The sequence below is a fragment of the Mobula hypostoma genome, chromosome 20, assembly GCF_963921235.1.
Source record: "Mobula hypostoma chromosome 20, sMobHyp1.1, whole genome shotgun sequence".
NCBI classification, from domain to species: Eukaryota; Metazoa; Chordata; class Chondrichthyes; order Myliobatiformes; family Myliobatidae; genus Mobula; species Mobula hypostoma.
The window spans coordinates 8,899,603-8,914,701 of NC_086116.1; positions in this window are offsets into that span (position 1 = coordinate 8,899,603).

Below are 15,099 nucleotides of genomic sequence, written 5' to 3' on the forward strand. Positions count from 1 at the left end.
AAACGGGAAAGGAAGGGGGAAGCAACTAGAATAAGGAGTTGGGGGGAGAAGAAGGAGTGATAGGTGAGGTGTGGTGAGGGGGAAGGTGAGTGGATGTGTGAGGGAAACTGGAAGATGATAGGTGAAAGAGGTAAAAGAGCTGAAGAGGAAGGGATCTGATAAGAGAGGAGAGTGGTCCACGGGAGAAAGAAAAGGCAGAAATGGCCACTCTTATTATAGTATTTGAATTGTCTTTTCACCCTGAGTGATGCTTTTCCATATACAATGGTGTACAGTATTTAATGTCAGTAACGGTGAACACGGGAGTCTAGTACCCTGAAGTTATCACATCCCTCAGGCAGCCTCAGTAAAGACAAACATTGATATTCCTGACGGGACATGTGAAGTGACCACTGTTGAAAGATTCTTAGAAACATACAAAACCTACAGCACAATACAGGCCCTTCACCCCACAATACTGTGCCAAACATGGACTTACTTTAGAAATTACCCAGGGTTACCCATAGCCCTCTATTTTTCTAAGCTCCATGTACCTGTCCAGGAGTCTCTTAAAAGACCCTATTGTATCCGCCTCCACCACCGTCACCAGCAGCCCATTCCACACACTCACCACTCTCTGAGTAAAAACTAACCCCTGACATCTCCTCTGTACCTTCTTCCAAGCACCTTAAAACTGTGCCCTCTTGTGCTAGCCATTTCAGCCCTGGGAAAAAGTCTCTGACTACCTACACAATCAATGCCTCTCATTATCTTGTACACCTCTATCAGGTCACCTCTCATCCTCTGCCTCTCCAAGGAGAAAAGGCCGAGTTCACTCAACCTATTCTCAAGAGGCATGCTCCCGAATCCAGGCAAGATCCTTCTAAGTCTCCCCTACACACTTTCAATAGTTTCCACATCCTTCTTGTACTGAGGTGACCAGAACTGAGCACAGTACTCCAAGTGGGGTCTGATCAGGGTCCTATATAGCTGCAACATTACGTCTCAGCTCCTAAATTCAATTCCACGATTGATGAAGGCCATATGCCTTCTTAACCACAGAGTCAACCTGCGCAGCAGCTTTGAGTGTCTTATGGACTCAGACCCCAAGATCCCTCTGATCCTCCACACTGCCAAGAGTCCTACCATTAATACTATACTCTGCCACCATATTTGAGCTACCAAAGTGAACCACCTCGCACTTATCTAGGTTGAACTCCATCCACCACTTCTCAGCCCAGTTTTGCATCTTATCAATGTCCCACTGTAACCTCTGACAGCCCTCCACACTATCCACAACACCACTAATCTTTGTGCCATCAGCAAATTTATTAACCCATCCCTCTGCTTCCTCATCCAGGTTATTTATAAAAATCACGAAGAGAAGGGGTCCCAGAATGGATCCCTGAGGCACACCACTGGTCACAGACCTCCATGCAGAATATGACCCATCTACAACCACTCTTTGACTTCTGTGGGGAAGCCAATTTTGGATCCACAAAGCAAGGTCTCCATGGATCCCGTGCCTCCTTACTTTGTCAATAAGCCTTGCATGGGGTACCTTATCAAATGCCTTGCTGAAATCCATATACACTACATCTACTGTTCTACCTTCATCAATGTGTTTAGTCACATCCTCAAAAAATTCAATCAGGCTTGTAAGGCACGACCTGCCTTTGACAAAGCCATGCTGACTATTCCTAATCATATTACACCTCTCCAAGTGTTCATGAATCCTGCCTCTCAGGATCTTCTCCAACAACTTACCAACCACTGAAGTAAGATGCACTGGTCTATAATTTCCTAGGCTATCTCTATTCCCTTTCTTGAATAAGGGAACAACATCTGCAACCTTCCAATCCTCTGGAATCTCTCCCATCCCCATTGATGATGCAAAGATCATCGCCAGAGGCTCAGTAATCTCTTCCCTTGCTTCCCACAGAATCCTGGGGTACAGCTTGTCTGGTCCCAGGGACTTAGCCAACCTGATGTTTTTCAAAAGCTCCAGCACATCCTCTTTCTTAATGTCTATATGCTCAAGCATTTCAATCCGCTGTAAATCATCCCTACAAATGCCAAGATCCTTATCCATAGTGAATACTGAAGCAAAGTATTCATTAAGTACCTCTGCTATCTCCTTCGGTTCCATACACACTTTTCCACTGTCACACTTGATTGGTCCTATTCTCTCATGCCTTATTCTCTTGCTCTTCACATATTTGTAGAATGCCCTGGAGTTTTCTTTAATCCAGCTCGCCGAGAACTTCTCATAGCCCCTTTCTGGCTCTTCTAATGTCATTCTTAAACTCCTTCCTGCTCGCCTTATAATCTTCTAGATCTCTATCATTACCTAGTTTTTTGAACCTTTCGTAAGCTCTTCTTTTCTTCTTGACTAAATTTACAACAGCCTTTGTACACCACGGTTCCTGTACCCTACCATCCTTTCCCTGTCTCTTTGGAACGTACCTGTGCAGAACCCCACGCAAATATCCCCTGAACGTTTTCCACATTTCTTCCGTACATTTCCCTGAGAACATCTGTTTCCAATTTATGCTTCCAAGTTCCTGTCTGATAGCCTCATAATTCCCCTTACTTCAATTAAACGCTTTCATAACTTGTCTGTTCCTATCCCTTTCTAATGCTATGGTAAAGGAGATAGAACTGTGATCACTGTCTCCAAAATGCTCTCCCACGGAGAGACCTGACACCTGACCAGGTTCATTTCCCAATGCCAGATCAAGCACAGTCTCTCCTTGTGTAGGCTTATCTACATATTGTGTCAGGAAACCTTCCTGAACGCACCAAACAAACTCCACCCCATCTAAATCCCTTGCTCTAGGAAGATGCCAATCAATATTTAGGAAATTAAAATCTCCCACCATGACAACCCTGTTATTATTACACCTTTCCAGAATCTGTCTCCCTATCTGCTCCTCAATGTCCCTATTACTATTGGGTGGTCTATAAAAAACACCCTGTAGAGTTATTGACCCCTCCCTGTTTCTAACTTCCACCCACAGAGACTCAGTAGACAATCCCTCCATGACTTCCTCCTTTTCTGCAGCCGTGACACTATCTCTGATGAGCAGTGCCACACCCCCACCTCTTTTGCCTCCCTCCCTGTCCTTTCTGAAGCATCTAAAGCCTGGCACTCCAAGTAACTATTCCTGTCCCTGAACCATCCAATCTTTGTAATCACCACAACATCATAGCTCCAAGTACTGACCCATGCTCTAAGCTAATCCATTTTGTTCATGACGCTTCTTGCATTAAATAGACACATCTCAAACCATCAGTCTGAGCGTATCCCTTCTCTATCACCTGCCTATCTTCCCTCTCACACTGTCTCTAAGCTTTCTCTATTTGTGAGCCAACTGCCTCTTCCTCTGTCTCTTCAGTTTGGTTCCCACCCCCAGCAATTCTAGTTTAAATTCTCCCCAATAACCTTAGCAAACCTCCCTGCCAGGATATTAGTTCCCCCTGGATTCAAGTGCAACCTATCCTTTTTGTGCAGGTCACATCTATCCCAAAAGAGGTCCCAATGATCCAGAAATCCAAATTCCTGCCCCCTGCTCCAATCCCTCAGCCACACATCTGTCCTCCACCTTGCTCTATTCCTATACTCACTGTTGCGTGGCACAGGCAGTAATCCTGAGATTACTATCTTTGAGGTCCTGCTTCTCAACTTCCTTCCTAACTCCCTGTAGTCTTTTTTCAGGACCTCCTCCCTTTTCTTACCTATGTCATTCGTACCAACATGTACCACGACCTCCGGCTGTTCTCCTTCCCACTTCAGGACATCGTGGACATGATCAGAAACATCCTGGATCCTGGCACCTGGGAGGCAAACTACCATCCGTGTTTCTTTCCTGCGACCACAGAATTGCCTGTCTGACCCCCTAACTATAGAGTCCCCTATCACTGCTGCTTTCTTCCTTTCCCTAACCTTCTGAGCCACAGGGCCAGACTCTGTGCCAGAGACGTGGCCACAGTTGCTTCCCCCAGATAGGTCGCCCCCCCCCCAACAGTACTCAAACAGGATTACTTATTGTTAAGGGGGCAGCCACAGGGGTACTCTCTAGTATTTGCCTCTTGCCTTTCCCTCTCCTGACTGTTACCCACTTATCTGTCCCACGAGTCCCCGGTGTGACTACTTATCTATAGCTTCTCTCTATCACCTCCTCACTTACCCTGACCATTCTTGTTCCATAGATGCTGCCTGACTTATTGAGTTTTTCTAGCATTTTCTGCTTTTTTAAAAAAAAATGACTATCAGCTCAGACAAGTGTTCCTGCCACTGGGCGACTTAATACAGATAGCATGGTGTGCATCTATAGTTGGTATTGCACTTTCCAAAAGCTGTGTAAGATCACCCATGTCCCAAAAGGTTCATCGGACAGATGGAGCTTGGGAGATATTCGTGCAATGTAACGCAAGTAAATGTTTAATGAAGGAAGAGTTCAAGCTAGATGTGAAATGTCAGTGAACCTTACTCCATGTCAGATCAGTGCTGTGTGTTGGCATAATGCCTCAGCTTGTGAAACCTTGAAGAGATCTGCTCACAGCGTCAATGTCAGCACAGGACACAGAGCTGTGTGTGTTGCTCCAGATCTCCAGCATCTGCAGACTCTCATGTGACCCGGTACTGGCTATACCATGAAATACCTTTGGTGTAATTTCCAACCTTTCAATAGCACCTATAGTCCATTGAGACTGTACATCAGCATGCCTTCCCTGTCACCATTTTCCAGGGTCCATATTTACAGTGGAAATTGCCAACAGTAATTTGCGTGGGGTTGGCCCATGACTCTGCAGTGCCACCAAATGGAGGGTGATTTGTATGGATCTATTTATTTTAGAGCAATGACCCCTCCCAGTACTACCTACTGACCTGTTGTCAATGCATGCGCTGTTGCCTACGTATGTGCATTGTTCCCTCTCTCTGCAATGTGAATTCACCAGTTAAAGCCATCTCCCGCATGCGTGATTTTTATTTAGCTGTTATGTAGTTGAGCATAGACACAACAAATTGGCGACAAGTACGAACCTGAATGTTAGAAATTAACACCAGCTGCACCAACAGTTACAGGAGGAAACAGCGAAAGTTAAGCAGCGCGAGAAAGCCATCACCGACGCTAACAACGGCGTGAGTTCAGTGCACAATAACAGAGAAAGTGGTGCTGAATTTAAAGTGAAAGTAATATGGCGCTGGCTTCAGACAGGAAAGCTGATGAATTTGATAGTGCTAATGAAGGCTGGAGTCGTATATTAAGAGGGTGGAGCTGTACTGTAATGCGAACAACGTGGAGAAGCAAAAAAAAAGCCCCTATGCTTCTTAGATTAATGGGCCCAAGAACGTACAGTCTCTTAATACAACTTAGTAACCAGACGTTCAAAAAATTATTACAATTTTACAAAATCACTTGAGCCCTAAACTGTTGGCAATAGCTGAGAGATTTGTATTTCACAAAAGGAACCTGTCAAGAGATGAAAGCATTTCTGAATACATTGCAGAAATGTGCAAAGTTTCCCAATACTGTAACTTTAGAGATGGACTTTCTGATGCTTTACGGGGCAGGCTTGTATGTGGCATGCATAATCAAAGGACTCAAACGAGCCTACTTGTGGTAAACCATATATATGTTGTAACTGGGCTAACTGTCTGGACATGCCCCTCTGCTGACTGCCCCTGTGGCTCCTCCCACAGATTCCTGTATAAAGGTGATTTCACCTTCCCCCCCCTCAGTCCAGGGGGCAGACACTCAGCATGGAGGTCGTATTGTACAGCGAATAAAAGCCTTTCAGTATTTTACCCAACTTCAGTCTTTTGGAGTTATTGAAGGTGCTTCAATTTTATTTGCTGTAAATTTTTAAGCATGGAACACGCTCTGAGACCCGACAAGTTAGATCTCGATCCACAAACGCCTGAAGCTGGAAACGCTTTTGAACTCTGGCTGGCCTGCTTCGAATCGTACCTAGAGGAGATTAAAGTGACCAACCCCATAGTGAAGCGCAGAGTTCTACTCTCCAGGGTCAGTCCACGGGCCTATTTGCAGATCAGAGACCAGCCGAGCTATGACGGCGCGATGAGCGCCCTCAAAGGACAATACCTGCGGCCGATAAACAGCGTCTACACGCGACATCGCTTAGTGACATGGCAACAATGGCCTGGGGAATCAAGTGCTGAGTTCTTCCAGGCCCTACGGATGCTCGTGCATACCTGCAATTGCCAGGAGCTGACGGCGGCGCAGCATGCAGAGCTCCTAGCGAGAGACGTCTTCGTCAGGGGGACCAGGTCAGTGTATGTGCACCAGCGGCTGTTGGAAAAAGCCGATCTTACCTTAAGTTCGGCGATTGAGCTGGCCAACATGCTGGAGGCCGCTCTGCACAACTCTGAGGCTCTCCAGGCACGCGATCCCCCGATGGCCTCGTGGGCACCACAGACCCCGCAACCTGCCGGCGAATCGACCTCGGCTGCTGCCAGTCGCAAGTCCGCGAAGTGCTACTTTTGCAGACTCGAGAAGCACCCCCGGAAACGCTGCGCAGCCCGACAAGCTACCTACTCCAGCTGCAGAAAGAAGGGCCACTTTGCCAAGGTCTGTGAGTCCAAACCGTGAGCGGGATCGAGCAGCGCCGCGTGTGAAACATGAGGGTCGCCATCTTGTCTGCCGCCATCTTCCCTGCACGCCGCCACCACGTGCGAGACATGGGGGTGGCCATCTTGGTCGGTGCCACCTCCCTCCGCCTACGACCAACGGGTGCTCCCGGGGCACCCCACCGCGCCGGACCAAGACAGCAACTCAACTCTGGCCTCCATGACCCTCGACCAAAGCGCTCCCCACCAGCTCACAAGGTCAATGATGGACATCCTGGTGGTGGGGCACAGGACAAGCTGCCTGTTTGACACAGGCAGCACTGAGAGTTTTATCCACCCAGACACAGTGCAGCATTGCGGACTCGTGATACGGCCAGTAAGTCAGAGGCTCACCATGGCCTCCGGGTCACATACAACAGACATCCGGGGGGGTTGTGTAGTGTCGCTAGTGGTGCAGGGCACAGAATATCGAGACTTTACGTTACTCCTCAAATGTGCCCCTGTGCTATTGGGGTTCGACTTCCAGAGCCACCTGAAAAGCGTGAGAATGAAGTATGATGGGCCCCTCCCGCCAATTACTGTCATAAATCCCCTGTTTTGCAGAGATATGTCACGTACCCCGCTACTGACCACACACACACACCGATCCGCACATCCCACCCAACACCATGCCAACTGCCACACTACCGACACCACTTGCGGCCTCTCCACCCTCAGGATCCCTTCCCCACCGCTGTTCACCAACCTGACCCCCGACTGTAAACCTGTGGCAACTAAAATCAGGAGGTACAGCGCGGGGGACAGAGCTTTCATTAAGTCGGAGGTGCAGCGGCTGCTCAGGGAGGGGGTCATTGAGGGAAGCACAAGTCCTTGGAGGGCGCAGGTGGTCGTTGTTCGGAACGGGGAGAAGAATAGGATGGTCGTGGACTATAGCCAGACCATCAATAGGTTCATGCAGCTCGACGCGTACCCTCTACCCCGCATCGTGGATATGGTCAATCAGAAAGCACAGTACAAGGTGTAGTCGACCATAGACCTAAAATCCGCTTACCATCAGCTCCCCATCCGCCGGGAGGACCGCCCTTACACTGCCTTCGAGGCGGACGGCAGCTTTTATCAATTCCTGCGTGTCCCCTTCGGTGTCACGAATGGTGTATCTGTCTTCCAGAGGGAAATGGACCGGATGGTGGACCAGTGCCAACTGAAGGCCACGTTCCCATATCTGGATAACATCACCATCTGCGGTCACGACTGGCAGGATCACGATAACAACCTCCAAAAATTTCTCCAAGTGGACAAAGCTTTCAATCTCACCTATAACAAGGACAAGTGTGTGTTCGAGACTACCCGACTTGCTATCCTTGGGTGTGTTGTGGAGAATGGAGTCATTGGCCCTGACCCTGACCGTATGCGCCCCCTGTTGGAACTTCCTCTTCCCAACACCCTCAGAGCCCTCAAAAGGTGCCCGGGCTTCTTTTCATATTACACCCAATGGGTCTCTAACCACGCAGACAAGGCCCACCCCCTGGTCAAGTCCCCCACATTCCCCCTCTCAGCCAAGGCCCACGCGGCCTTCAGCCGCATAAAAGGGGACATTGCCAAAGCAGCAATGCATGCGGTGGATGAGGCCATTCCCTTCCAAGTAGAGAGTGACGCCTCCGACTTTGCGCTGGCTGCTACCCTCAACCAGGCGGGAAGACCAGTGGCGCTCTTCTCCCGTACCCTTCAAGGCCCTGAAATTCGGCACTCTGCGGTAGAGAAAGAGGCCCAGGCCATAGTGGAAGCTATTAGGCACTGGAGGCACTATCTCGCCGGCAAAAGGTTCACCCTGCTAACTGACCAGCGCTCAGTCGCGTTCATGTTTAATAATCAGCAGCGGGGCAAAATCAAAAATAATAAAATTCTGAGGTGGAGAATCGAACTCTCCACCTACAACTATGACATCGTGTACAGGCCTGGGAAGCTCAACGAGCCCTCCGATGCCCTATCCCAGGGAATGTGCGCCAGCGCACAGATCGACCGGCTATACGCCCTACATGTAGACCTTTGCCACCCGGCTTTTCCACTTCGTGAAAGCCTGGAACCTGCCTTACTCCCTTGAGGAGATCAGGATGATGACCAGGGACTGCCAAGTCTGCGCAGAGTGCAAACCGCACTTCTACCGACCCGAAAAGGCACCACTCATCAAGGCCACCCACCCCTTTGAACAACTGAGTGTTGACTTTAAGGGCCCCCTTCCCTCCACCGACCGCAATGTGTACTTTCTTAACGTTATCGACGAATACTCGCGGTTCCCCTTCGCCATCCCCTGCCCCGACACCACTACCACGTCAGTTATAAAAGCCCTGCGCAAGCTCTTCACTCTGTTCGGATACCCATGCTATATCCACAGTGACAGAGGGTCCTCGTTTATGAGTGACGAGCTGCGCCAATATCTACTGGCTAGGGGAATTGCAACTAGTAGGACCACGAGCTATAATCCCCGGGGGAATGGACAGGTAGAGAAGGAGAAAGGCACGGTGTGGAAAGCCACACTCTTAGCCCTCAGGTCAAAGGGAATGCCGGTCTCCCGCTGGCAGGAGGTCCTTCCCGAGGCACTCCACTCCATCCGCTCCCTGTTATGCACAGCCACCAATGCCACCCCTCATGAGCGGCTCTTTCCTTTTCCAAGAAAATCGACCACTGGAACCACCCTACCAACTTGGCTGACGTCCCTGGGGCCAGTGCTGCTCCGGAAACATGCGAGGAGCAATAAATACTCCCCGATGGTCGAGAGGGTTCACTTACTTCATGCGAACCCCCAGTATGCCTATGTGGTTTTACCTGATGGGCGGGAGGACACGGTCTCCATCCGTGACCTGGCACCCGCAGGAGCTCCAGGCCCCTACCCTGAACACTCCGTGGTGACTATTAACCCCGTACCCACCGAGACACCGTGCACCCCAAACCCTATACAGACACCACACGACACTCCCATACCGGGCGCGACGCACACGCACGAGGGATTACCGACGCCTAACCTGTTGGCACCTGAAGTCAGGCCGGAGCCAGCACAACCGCCATCGCCGGTGCAATCACCGCCGGTGCTACGTCGATCACAGCGACGGACTCGACCGCCTGATAGACTTAACCTGTAAATATACTTCTTGTAAGTATTGTCAGTCACTTCATCCCGCGGGACTCTTTTTAAAAAACAGGAGGGGTGAATGTGGTAAACCATGTATATGTTGTAACTGGGTTAACTGTCTGGACACACCCCTCTGCTGGCTGCGCCTGTGGCTCCTCCCACAGTGTCCTGAATAAAGGTGTTCACCTTGCCCCTCCCCCTCAGTCGGGGGGCAGAAACTCAGCATGGAGTTCGTATTGTACAGCGAATAAAAGCCTTTCAGTATTTTACCCAACTTCAGTCCTTTGGAGTTATTGAAGGTGCTTCACTACTGGCAGAAAGAGACCTAACCTTAGAATGGGCATTGACCATTGCAATATTGTTAGAGACTGCAGCAAAGGATGCAGCAGAACTACAAAAAAGGATGTTAGAATGTGAAATGCACAAAATGGTCCTGAATGGTGCAAAGAGTCAAAAATGTTATCGATGTGGTAAAGCCTCCCATGATGCATTGGTTCAAAGAAAAAGTCAGCAGAAGGCATCACAGACAAGGTCACAAAGAGGGAGTGTGCAAGGTAGACAAAAAGCACAACCGAGTGAAAAGACTTAAACATAAAACGAAGTAAATGCATAAAGTTACTGAATGCAAAACAGAATCAGACAACATAGAGTCTGACAAAAATGAACTGTCATGCCTAGAACTGCATAGTATAACTGAAGCAGATCACAAAATCACCTGGATCACTATAGGTGCATCTGGTGTAAAACTGAAAATGGAGCTGGACATAGGGTCAGCTTTCTCCATAATTCCAGAGGCTGACTGCCACAGACTGTTTTCTAAGATACCATTAGCAAAGGCCTCAGTGATGCTAAAGACTTACACAGATGATCAAGTGTCTCCCAAAAGCAAACTGAAAGTAAATGTGACATATGGAGGCCAAACACAACGGTTAGAGCTTTATGTATTGAAAAGTGGAGGGCCAGCACTTATCGGAAGTGAATGATTGCGATAAATCCAACTAGACTGGTGCTCAATCAAAGCTCCCAATGTGGCATCAACAGGCAAATGCAGCCCAAATGGTTGTGCTAACCAAAGACTGTCACAGCTGCTTAATGCTAATGAGAAGGTGTTTGAGAAGGGAATAGATAAACAGGTCAAAGACTTGGCCAAAAGCAGTTCAGGATGCCAAAAAGTTCAAAATCCACCCCCACAGGCACCGCTACACCCGTGTGATGGCCATCGTCACCATGGCGATGAGTACATTTTGACTTTGCTGGGCCAGTCATGGACTCCATGTTCCCAATTGCTGTGAATGCTCATTTGAAGTGGCTGGAGTCAATACCAATGAAGACAACTACCTCAGCAAAGATTGCCTCCACTCTAAGGACTACCTTTGCCAGAAATGGTTTACCAGAACAAATTGTGAGTGACAATGGACCACAATACATGTCAGTTCCTCGCCACCCTGCAACAAATGGGTAAGCATGCAGTACATTAAAGCAATGGACAAGGAGAACATTTCTCTACAGCACAAAGTGAACAACTTCCTTTTTGTGCATCAGAACTCTGTTCATGCGATGACAAATCAAACACCTGCAATGCTCATCCTGAGCAGGAATCTGAGATCTCACATGCACCTCCTGAAACATGATCCACAGAGAGAAGTGCAGAATAAACAGTTCAACCAGTTGCCAAGAGACGCAGCAAGGAGCTTCGAGATTGGACAGGAATTCCTAGCGTGTGATTATCGAGAAGGCAAGTGGACACCAGTAGGATAGCTACAAGAACTGGACCATTGATGTACACAGTGGATGCTGGAGATCAGACATGGAGACGTCCTGTGGACCAGATACTGGATGCTCAACCAAGAACACAGCCAAGTCGATTACATCCAACAAGACGGACACATTACAGCCTCCGGACTTACCACTTAGTAATGATCATGTCACTGACAGCAGTGTGACATAGGAAACTGAAAATGTTGTCTTAGACAAGACACTTATCAAACACGATCCCAGTCCACAGGTCCAGATTTGCGACAAGAACATTATCGTTGACAAGACACCTGCCAAACCTGACGCCACTCCACAGGTCCGGAGGCGCTATCCTGAAAGGGACAGAGCGCCGCCCAAAAGACTGAACCTTTAGAAATGTGAAGTTGTTATGGACTGTTATTGTGAAAGCATGTTTATTTGGAATATGGGTTGATAAAAGGGAAATAGAATGTTTTGTACATGAACAGTGTGATGCTGTTTTAATCTAAAGGGGGAGGAAGTGTAATGTATGAATCTATTTCTTTTGGAGCATTGACCCCCACCTTAGTGCTACGTATTGATCTGTTGCCTGCACATGCACTTCGTTCTCTCTCTCTCTCGATGCAATGTGAATACACCAGTATAAGCCGCCTCCTGAACACGTGCTTTTATTTTAATGATATGTAGTTGTGCACAGACACAACAGAAGGAGGCTGTGAATACAGTATGGGAAGATTACACGCAGGTAGGTTCCAAAATCCAAAACATCAACTGTTCATTTCCTTCCATAGACGCTGCCTGACTTGCCGAGTTCCTCGGCGTGTGTTGGTCTAGGTTCCGAAGGGCTGGACTACTTAGGCTTGGTTTCTAGCACTGCCCATGGTTACTGCTACCCTCCAGTAACCAGGGCCCGGCACAGAGGTCAATCTTTCTGGACTTTTCTGACCCAGGACTCCAGTGGCAAGAACTAGGAAGTGTAGAGTCTTTATCCCCAAAATATCTCCGACAGCCTTTGACAGGTGGCAAAGCAGGGTATGGGACTTTGCCGGCTGTCAAAGCTGCCACTGATTGTAGAAGTTTATAAACATCTCTTATGATTAGAGGTATTCAAAAGCCAAACTAATTGATTAAAAATAAAAATAATAATTAAAAAATAACATTAACTAAAAGTTCTTATTATTGAATATCAAAGCAAGGCAGGAATATTTTCAGAAGGCTATTTACATAGACCATAGAACATAGAATCTGGAATAGTACAGCATGTAACAGGCCCCTTGACCAACAATGTTGTGCTGAACCAATTAAGTTAGTAATCTTTTGGCCAACTAAACTAATTCCCTCTGCCTAAACAATGGCTGTATCCTTCCATTCAGTGTGGTATGGCAATTGTCCCGTATCAGACCGCAAAGCACTCCAGCGTGTGGTGAAAACTGCCCAGCAGATTATTGGCACCCAATTGCCCACTATTGAGAACATCTACCATAAACGCTGCCTAGGCAGGGCGAAAAGCATTATCAAGGATGCATCTCACCCTAACCATGGACTTTTTACTCTCCTCCCATCCGGTAGGCGCTACAGGAGCCTCCGCTCCCGCACCAGCAGGTACAGGAAGAGCTTCTTCCCTGAGGCTGTGACCCTGCTGAACCTCTCATCACAGCGCTGAGCAGTATTGCACCCATATTGTACTGTCTCAGTACTTTTATATTTGTGTGCTGTAGCACTTACTTTTTATTCACAGTTATTTTGTAAATAACACTACTCTTCGCATTTCTGGTCAGATGCTAACCGAATTTCCTTGGCTTTGTGTCTGTACTCGGGACAATGACAATAAAGTTGAATCTAATCTAATCTAATTTTCCTCACATTCGTGTGCCTATCTAAACATCTTTTAAGATTCTAATGTATCTGCCCCTGCATGTTGATAGGGTGGTTAAGAAGGCGTAAGGCATGCTTGCCTTATATCTACCACCACCCCAGACAGTGCATTCCAGGCACCCACCACTCTGTGTACACAATGTGCTCCTCACATCTCCTTTGAAATTACCCCCTCTCACCTTAAAAGCATGCCCCCTGGTATTAGACATTTCAACCCTGAGGAATGATACTGTCTACTTTATCTACGCCCCTCATAATCTTGTAAACCTCTACCAGATCTCCCCTCAGCCTCCTGCACTCCAGAGAAACAATCCAAGTTTGCCCAACCTTTTGTTCTAGCACATGGCCTCTGACCCAGGAAGCATCCTGGAAAACCTCTTCTGCACCCACTCTAAAACCTCAACATCCTTACCATAATGTGGCAAACAGAACTGCATGCAATACTCCACATGAGGCCTAACTAGAATTTCATAAAGCCTCAAAAAGTTTCATAAACATCCTGACATTTAAACTCAAAGCCTCAATTAATAATGGCAAGAATGCCATATGCTTTCTTAACCACCATCACAACCTGTGTAACCACTTACAGGCAGCTATGGACTTCAACCCTAAGATCCCTCTGCTCATCAACACTGTTAAAGGTCTTGCCCTTGACATTGTACTGTGTCTGTACATTTGATGCACCAAGGTGCAACGTTTCACATTTATGTGGGTTAATCTCTGTCTGTCATTTCTCTGCACATATCTGCAACTGATCAGTATTCCGCTGTATTCTTTGCCAGTGTTCTATGCTATCCACAACATCACCAATTTTTGTATCATCTGCAAAGTTACTAACCCACCCATCTGCTTTTTCATCGAGGTCATTTATATACATCTCAAATAACAGAGAATCCAGGATAGATGCCTGTGCAACACCAATAACCTAGACCTCCAACTAGAATAAATCCCTTCAACCACGACTCTCTGTCTACTATAGGCAAGCCAGTTCTGAATCCAAATGGCTAAATCACCACGATCCCATGCATCTTAATCTTCTGGATGAGCATCCTATGAAGGATGTTGTCAAATGCCTTACTAAAATCCATGTAAGCAACATCCACGGCTTTAGCGTCATCAATCACTTTCGTCACCTCATCAAAAAACTCAATCAAGTTGCAAGTTGTTCTCCACAAAGCCATGCTGTCTCTCCCTAATTATGCCAAGGTTTTCCAAATGCTTCCTTTTGCCTTCCCTTTTATCTCCTAAATCTTTTCCTCATTGAAACAAACGGGCTGTCAGACCCTGCGATGGCTTAAACTCTCCATCATTAAGGCTGGACTCTGCTGCTGGAGTCTATGGAGATCTGGGAGTCCCACCAGATTCAGCCTTCCTAATCCATCACCAAACCCTGGGCAAGAGCATTCCAGAGCTCATGCTTTGAAATCTGGTGCTTATCCTGAATGCTGAATGTTGTGTGCAGGAGATTCCAAACAATATACCATCCTGCAGCTAAAAACCAACAGCTGGAGGAACTCAGTAGATCAGGCAGCATCTGTGGAGAGAAAATTATTAATGTTTCGGGTCAAGACCCTTCATCACATGCACTGTTACAGTCTTGAAACTTCAATTCTACCTCTTCCATTATTGTCCTTTTAGTATTTCTGTTAGATTCAAACTTATTTATCACACGTACATTAAAAAATACAGAGAAATGCATTATCAGCCAATACATCTAAGGATGTGCTGAGGGTAGTCTGCAAGTGTTGCTACACATTGTGGTGCCAATATAGTTAAAGGCATCCGTTAG